Genomic DNA, 7,500 nt, shown 5'->3' with positions numbered 1-7,500 from the left:
TAAACAGGCTAAGTCTCGACATGCCACCTCTTACTATCCTGCAGGTACCCCCGCCAATCCCCCCGGAACCGGCTGGCAATTGGCGAATCAGCGGGACGAATTTGAATTCGTGACCGACTCTCTGACACCGAATCGCCGCAAACGCGTTTCGATTTTTCGGCTTCGGTACCTCCCATCAGACTTTGACTGGCCATATCTCCGGACTCACGTGTCGCAGCCGGGACCTTCAGGTACCGTTCGACGCGTCTAACCCTGCCCCGTCGAATGGCGCCCCTCGCGGTGTGGTCCGATTTCCGCATTTTGGTCAGATTTGCCTCCAAATTTTTCAGATTGAGTTGACGAATGCCCCCTACGGGGTAACCTCTTGCCCTTTCGGACATGGTCCCTGTGACTTAATTTCCGCCTTTTGCTCAAATCGTTTCCCCATTTATAATTAATTTTAAAAATCGGGTTACTCAGTTCTGGTTTACCAGTTCCCTCTTCGGACTTAGTTTTTGGTTAATCATTTCCGGTTCACCAGTTCCCGTTTTGGACTTAGTCTCTGCGGGCCGTTTCTCATCTTTTGGTTCATCAGTTCCCCTCTTTTAATAATTTTTTGGCTGCTTTCGTTTGATCATTTCCCTGCCTTCTGGGTGACTTTTGCCCCTTAGGACTTCATCGCCGCACATTATTTTCGACTTCTGGTTGATCATTTCACCCCTTTTAATCATTTTTGCAACTTTTGGTTAACCATTTCACCCAGCTTCTGGTTAACCATTTCCCCTTTGGGACTTAGTCTCTGAGCATTCTTTTGGGATTCTGGTTAATCATTTGCCAATTTTTAAAAAATGTTGCCGCTTTTGTTTAATGCTTTCTGGTCAACCTTTCCCTCTTTCAGACTTCACCGCGGCACATTGCTTTAGCCTCCTGGTTAATCATTTCACCCCTTTTAATCATTTTTGCAACTTTTGGTTAACCATTTCCCCCAGCTTCTGGTTAACCATTTCCCCTTTGGGACTTGGTCTCTGAGCATTCTTTTGGGATTCTGGTTAATCATTTGCCAATTTTTTAAAAATGTTGCCACTTTTGTTTAATGCTTTCTGGTCAACCTTTCCCTCTTTCAGACTTCACCGCGGCACATTGCTTCAGCCTCCTGGTTAATCATTTCACCCCTTTTAATCATTTTTGCAACTTTTGGTTAACCATTTCCCCCAGCTTCTGGTTAACCATTTCCCCTTTGGGACTTAGTCTCTGAGCATTCTTTTGGGATTCTGGTTAATCATTTGCCAATTTTTAAAAAATGTTGCCACTTTTGTTTAATGCTTTCTGGTCAACCTTTCCCTCTTTCAGACTTCACCGCGGCACATTGCTCCAGCCTCCTGGTTAATCATTTCACCCCTTTTAATCATTTTTGCAACTTTTGGTTAACCATTTCCCCCAGCTTCTGGTTAACCATTTCCCCTTTGGGACTTAGTCTCTGAGCATTCTTTTGGGATTCTGGTTAATCATTTGCCAATTTTTTAAAAATGTTGCCACTTTTGTTTAATGCTTTCTGGTCAACCTTTCCCTCTTTCAGACTTCACCGCGGCACATTGCTTTAGCCTCCTGGTTAATCATTTCACCCCTTTTAATCATTTTTGCAACTTTTGGTTAACCATTTCCCCCAGCTTCTGGTTAACCATTTCCCCTTTGGGACTTAGTCTCTGAGCATTCTTTTGGGATTCTGGTTAATCATTTGCCAATTTTTAAAAAATGTTGCCACTTTTGTTTAATGCTTTCTGGTCAACCTTTCCCTCTTTCAGACTTCACCGCGGCACATTGCTTCAGCCTCCTGGTTAATCATTTCACCCCTTTTAATCATTTTTGCAACTTTTGGTTAACCATTTCCCCCAGCTTCTGGTTAACCATTTCCCCTTTGGGACTTAGTCTCTGAGCATTCTTTTGGGATTCTGGTTAATCATTTGCCAATTTTTAAAAAATGTTGCCGCTTTTGTTTAATGCTTTCTGGTCAACCTTTCCCTCTTTCAGACTTCACCGCGGCACATTGCTTTAGCCTCCTGGTTAATCATTTCACCCCTTTTAATCATTTTTGCAACTTTTGGTTAACCATTTCCCCCAGCTTCTGGTTAACCATTTCCCCTTTGGGACTTGGTCTCTGAGCATTCTTTTGGGATTCTGGTTAATCATTTGCCAATTTTTTAAAAATGTTGCCACTTTTGTTTAATGCTTTCTGGTCAACCTTTCCCTCTTTCAGACTTCACCGCGGCACATTGCTTCAGCCTCCTGGTTAATCATTTCACCCCTTTTAATCATTTTTGCAACTTTTGGTTAACCATTTCCCCCAGCTTCTGGTTAACCATTTCCCCTTTGGGACTTAGTCTCTGAGCATTCTTTTGGGATTCTGGTTAATCATTTGCCAATTTTTAAAAAATGTTGCCACTTTTGTTTAATGCTTTCTGGTCAACCTTTCCCTCTTTCAGACTTCACCGCGGCACATTGCTTCAGCCTCCTGGTTAATCATTTCACCCCTTTTAATCATTTTTGCAACTTTTGGTTAACCATTTCCCCCAGCTTCTGGTTAACCATTTCCCCTTTGGGACTTAGTCTCTGAGCATTCTTTTGGGATTCTGGTTAATCATTTGCCAATTTTTAAAAATGTTGCCACTTTTGTTTAATGCTTTCTGGTCAACCTTTCCCTCTTTCAGACTTCACCGCGGCACATTGCTTTAGCCTCCTGGTTAATCATTTCACCCCTTTTAATCATTTTTGCAACTTTTGGTTAACCATTTCCCCCAGCTTCTGGTTAACCATTTCCCCTTTGGGACTTAGTCTCTGAGCATTCTTTTGGGATTCTGGTTAATCATTTGCCAATTTTAAAAAATGTTGCCACTTTTGTTTAATGCTTTCTGGTCAACCTTTGCCTCTTTCAGACTTCCCCGCGGCACATTGCTTCAGCCTCCTGGTTAATCATTTCACCCCTTTTAATCATTTTTGCAACTTTTGGTTAACCATTTCCCCCAGCTTCTGGTTAACCATTTCCCCTTTGGGACTTAGTCTCTGAGCATTCTTTTGGAATTCTGGTTAATCATTTGCCAATTTTTAAAAAATGTTGCCGCTTTTGTTTAATGCTTTCTGGTCAACCTTTCCCTCTTTCAGACTTCACCGCGGCACATTGCTTTAGCCTCCTGGTTAATCATTTCACCCCTTTTAATCATTTTTGCAACTTTTGGTTAACCATTTCCCCCAGCTTCTGGTTAACCATTTCCCCTTTGGGACTTAGTCTCTGAGCATTCTTTTGGGATTCTGGTTAATCATTTGCCACTTTTTAAAAAATGTTGCCGCTTTTGTTTAATGCTTTCTGGTCAACCTTTCCCTCTTTCAGACTTCACCGCGGCACATTGCTTTAGCCTCCTGGTTAATCATTTCACCCCTTTTAATCATTTTTGCAACTTTTGGTTAACCATTTCCCCCAGCTTCTGGTTAACCATTTCCCCTTTGGGACTCAGTCTCTGAGCATTCTTTTGGGATTCTGGTTAATCATTTGCCACTTTTTTAAAAATGTTGCCGCTTTTGTTTAATGCTTTCTGGTCAACCTTTCCCTCTTTCAGACTTCACCGCGGCACATTGCTTTAGCCTCCTGGTTAATCATTTCACCCCTTTTAATCATTTTTGCAACTTTTGGTTAACCATTTCCCCCAGCTTCTGGTTAACCATTTCCCCTTTGGGACTTAGTCTCTGAGCATTCTTTTGGGATTCTGGTTAATCATTTGCCAATTTTTAAAAATGTTGCCGCTTTTGTTTAATGCTTTCTGGTCAACCTTTCCCTCTTTCAGACTTCACCGCGGCACATTGCTTTAGCCTCCTGGTTAATCATTTCACCCCTTTTAATCATTTTTGCAACTTTTGGTTAACCATTTCCCCCAGCTTCTGGTTAACCATTTCCCCTTTGGGACTTAGTCTCTGAGCATTCTTTTGGATTTTTGGGATTCTGGTTAATCATTTGCCAATTTTTAAAAAATGTTGCCACTTTTGTTTAATGCTTTCTGGTCAACCTTTCCCTCTTTCAGACTTCACCGCGGCACATTGCTCCAGCCTCCTGGTTAATCATTTCACCCCTTTTAATCATTTTTGCAACTTTTGGTTAACCATTTCCCCCAGCTTCTGGTTAACCATTTCCCCTATGGGACTTAGTCTCTGAGCATTCTTTTGGGATTCTGGTTAATCATTTGCCAATTTTTAAAAAATGTTGCCGCTTTTGTTTAATGCTTTCTGGTCAACCTTTCCCTCTTTCAGACTTCACCGCGGCACATTGCTTTAGCCTCCTGGTTAATCATTTCACCCCTTTTAATCATTTTTGCAACTTTTGGTTAACCATTTCCCCCAGCTTCTGGTTAACCATTTCCCCTTTGGGACTTAGTCTCTGAGCATTCTTTTGGGATTCTGGTTAATCATTTGCCACTTTTTAAAAAATGTTGCCGCTTTTGTTTAATCGTTTCCCTGCTATGTGGTCAACCTTTTCCCCTTTCAGACTTCATCGCCGCGCATTGTTGTCGACTTCTGGTTAATCATTTTTCCCCTTTAAATCTTTTTTTGCCACTTTCGGTTAACCATTTCACCCAGCTTCTGGTTAACCATTTGCCCCATTATACTGAATTTTTCCGCTTTGGTTTAATCATTTCCCTGCTTTCTTGTCAACCTTTTCCCCTTTTGGACTTCGCCGCGCGCACTTTGCTTTTGCCTTCTGGTTAAACATTTCTCCCCTTTTAATCCTTTTTCCCACTTTTGGTTCACCAGTTCACCCAGCTTCTGGTTAACCATTTCCCCTTTGGGACTTAAGTCTCTGAGCATTCTTTTGGGATTCTGGTTAACCATTTGCCACTTTTTTAAAAATGTTGCCGCTTTTGTTTAATGCTTTCCCTGCTTTCTGGTCAACCTTTTCCCCTTACGACTTCGCCGCCGCACTTTGCTTTCGCCTTCTGGTTAATCATTTCACCCCTTTTAATCCTTTTTCCCACTTTGGGTTGGACAGTTCACCCAGCTACTGGTTAACCATTTCCCCTTTGGGACTTAAGTCTCTGAGCATTCTTTTGTGATTCTGGTTCACCATTTGTCCCTTTTTAAAAGATATTGCTGCTTTTGATTAAACCTTTCCCTGCTTTGCGGTCGACCTATTCCTCTTTCAGACTTCATCGCCGCACCTTGTTTTCGACATCTGGTTCAACATTTCTCCCCTTTTAATCCTTTTTCCCACTTTTGGTTAAGCAGTTCACCCAGCTTCTGGTTCACCATTTGCCCCTTTTTACTGAATTTTTCTGCTTTTGTTTAATCATTTCCCTGCTTTGCGGTCGACCTATTCCTCTTTCAGACTTCATCGCCGCGCATTGTTTTCGACATCTGGTTCAACATTTCTCCCCTTTTAATCCTCTTTCCCACTTTTGGTTAAGCAGTTCACCCAACTTCTGGTTAACCATTTGCCCCTTCTTACTGAATTTTTCTGCTTTTGTTTAATCATTTCCCTGCTTTATGGTCAACCTTTTCCCCTTTAGGACTTCGCCGCCGCACTTTGCTTTCGCCTTCTGGTTAATCATTTCACAACATTTTAATCCTTTTTCCCACTTTTGGTTAAACAGTTCACCCAGCTTCTGGTTAACCATTTGCCCCTTTGGGACTTAAGTCTCTGAGCATTCTTTTGGGATTCTGGTTCACCATTTGTCCCTTTTTAAAAGATATTGCTGCTTCTGTTTAATCCTTTCCCTGCTTTGCGGTCAACCTTTTCCTCTTTCAGACTTCATCGCCGCGCATTGTTTTCGACATCTGGTTCAACATTTCTCCCCTTTTAATCCTCTTTCCCACTTTTGGTTAAGCAGTTCACCCAACTTCTGGTTCACCACTTGCCCCTTTTTACTGAATTTTTCTGCTTTTGTTTAATCATTTCCCTGCTTTCCGGTCAACCTTTCCCTCTTTCAGACTTAATCGCCGCACATTGTTGTCGACTTCTGGTTGATCAGTTCACCCCTTTTTTATCCTTTTTCCCACTTTGGGTTAAGCAGTTCACCCAGCTTCTGGTTAACCATTTGCCCCTTTGGCACTTAAGTCTCTGAGCATTCTTTTGGGATTCTGGTAAACCATTTGTCCCTTTTTAAAAAATGCTGCTGCTTTTGTTTAATGCTTGCCCTGCTTTGCGGTCGATCATTTCACCCCTTTTAATCCATTTTTGCCACTTTGGGTTAAACAGTTCACACAACTTCTGGTTCACCATTTCACATTTCGGAACTTTTATTCCCACCATTACTTTGGGCTTCTGGTTCATCATTTCACGCTGTTTTACAAATCTTTGCCGCTTCACTTTTAATCCACAAACCGTGGCTCGCTTTCGGGTGGGGGGGGGGGTAGCGGGTTTGGGCCGGGCACTCGACATCCCGGTGTGCGACCGGGTTCGTTCTGGTACCGCTCGGTGCCCCTCGTCCTGCTCTTGCCGCGGAAGCAAACCAGACGACCGTCGGTCTCACGCCCGAGGGGAGAGGAGGCGGAAAGCGGTTTGCAGCCTTTCGCTGTACCTCCGGCGGGCAGCGCCGCACCTCCGAGTGCTCGGTACCGTTCGCTGCACCTCGTCCGGCCGCACGCAGCGAGCCAAACCCGGAGGAAATCGGCCTGTGCCTTCTCGAGATATGGGCCTCCGGGTGGGACGGACAAACCGGGGCCCCGAGCTCGCTTTCGGCGGCCCGGCACTCGACTTCCCGGTGTCCGAACGTGATCCTTCCGGTACCCTTCGGTGCCCCTTGCCCGACTCTAGCTCCCGTGCTGAAGCGGAGTCGGTCGGCCTGACGGCCTGCCGAGTTAACCAGCGGAAAGCGGTGCGCAGCCTTTCGCTTGCAGCTCCGGCGGGCAGCGCCGCACCTCCGGCTGCTCAGTGCCGTCCGCTGCTCCCCTTCCGGCTGCACGCAGCGAACCATACCCGGAGGAAATCGGCCTCGGCCTTCCGGAGATATGGGCCTGCGAGTGGGACCAATAAATCGGTGCACATTTCCGGCTCGGTTTCCGGCCTCGGCACTATCAGTTCACGCCGTCCGACCGACGTCGTTCTGGCACGGTTCCGTTGCTCCTTGATCCGGTCCAGCCACGGTAATCAGCCGAAGATGGTGGGGGGTAGGGGGGGGACACATTGCCCGCCGAGTTAGCCGGAGGAGATCGGCCTCGGACTTCCTCAGATATCAGCCTCCGGGTGGGACAGACAAACCGGGGACCCGAGCACGCTTTCGGCGGCCCGCTGGTCGACTTCCCGGTGTGCGACCGGGTTCGTTCCGGTACCGTTCGCTGCCCCTCGTCCTGCTCTAGCCGCGGAAACAAACCCGACGACCGTCGGTCTCACGCCCGCGGAGGGAGGCGGCGGAAAGTGGTTTGCAGCCTTTCGCTGTACCTCCGGCGGGCAGCGCCCGACCTCCGAGTGCTCGGTACCGTCCGCTGCGCCTGGTCCTGCCGCACACAACGAGCCATACCCGGTGGAAATCGGCCTGTGCCTTC

Source organism: Heptranchias perlo, unplaced genomic scaffold (genome assembly GCF_035084215.1).
Source record: "Heptranchias perlo isolate sHepPer1 unplaced genomic scaffold, sHepPer1.hap1 HAP1_SCAFFOLD_1416, whole genome shotgun sequence".
NCBI classification, from domain to species: domain Eukaryota; kingdom Metazoa; phylum Chordata; class Chondrichthyes; order Hexanchiformes; family Hexanchidae; genus Heptranchias; species Heptranchias perlo.
Note: the sequence above shows the minus strand (reverse complement) of the source record.